General features: G+C 46.5%; 1 non-coding gene across 1 annotated transcript; it reads right to left on the bottom strand.

The window, feature by feature from the left end:
* Nucleotides 1–342: 342 nt before the first annotated feature.
* Nucleotides 343–427, bottom strand: TRNAR-UCG. The gene has a single exon. It is a non-coding gene; the product is annotated as a tRNA-Arg (tRNA).
* Between the last annotated feature and the right edge of the window lie 703 nt (nucleotides 428–1130).

Here is a 1130-nt window from a genome sequence, read left to right as displayed (position 1 = left end):
GGGTGGAGGTGAAGGAGTTGGAGGTATCTAGGAGCAAGGGTATATAAGACTGAATGATAGATGAGGCTGGAGGTTAGGGAAAGAGAGAAGAAAGACTCCAATAATTTCATTCATTCATTCATTCATTCGTTCGTTCGTTCATTCATTCAGTTTTGCAGTTGGATAATTGAGGCTACCCGTAACCAAGATGTACCACAACTGATTGTTTTTAATGTTTTATTTATTCTTGAGAGAGAGACAGACAGACAGACAGACAGAGCATGAGCAAGGGAAGGGCAGAGAGAAAGAGAGAGGGAGACACAGAATTGGAAGCAAGCTCCGGGCTCTGAGCTGTCAACACAGAGCCCGACGTGGGGCTCGAACCCACGAGCCGTGAGATCATGACCTGAGCCGAAGTCAGATGCTCAACCAACTGAGCCACCCAGGCGCCCCTACAACTGATTTTTTTAAACTTTATTTTGGAGTAATTTTAGACGTACAGAAAAGTCACACAACTAGAGTTCCTAAACAGCCTTCTCCCAACCTCCCTTAATGTTACCATCTTACCCAACCTAGTATAGTGATCGAAGCCAGGAGCTCAACACCACTGCAAAACTACTACCAAATTTCACTAGTTTGCCCACAAGTGAGGATCCAGGCCAGGAGCCCACATCTCACTAAGTCATGACGTCTCCCCAATCTCGCCTTTAATCCTTAGAACTCGTGGCTGACTTGGCCAATCTTTCATGACCTTGACCCTTCCCAAGAAGAGTCTTGGTGAGACACTCTGAAGAGTGTGCCGTTCTGAGCTTGTCCGAGGTTATCTCACGATCACATTGAGGTTATGCAGTTTGGGCAGGAAAGTCCCAGAAGTGGTGCTATGCCCTTCCGTATGCATTTCTTCAAGGATGTTGATGTGTGTCATTACCTGCGATGTTAACCTTGATCACTTGGTTGAGGTGGTGTCTGCCAGGGTTCTCCACAGTCCAGTAACTACTTCCCTCATTGTAATTAATGAACATCGTGGGGGGCGGGGATAGTGGGAGACTATGCGCAATATCCTGTTTCTCCTCAAACATTTTCCCACCAATTATAGCATCCACCTGTGGATCTTGCCTGCAAAAATGATCATGGTGGTAGTTGCTCCGTGG

This window comes from Panthera leo, chromosome E2 (genome assembly GCF_018350215.1).
Source record: "Panthera leo isolate Ple1 chromosome E2, P.leo_Ple1_pat1.1, whole genome shotgun sequence".
Classification (NCBI taxonomy): domain Eukaryota; kingdom Metazoa; phylum Chordata; class Mammalia; order Carnivora; family Felidae; genus Panthera; species Panthera leo.
Note: the sequence above shows the minus strand (reverse complement) of the source record. Positions and strands in the feature narration are given on the sequence as shown.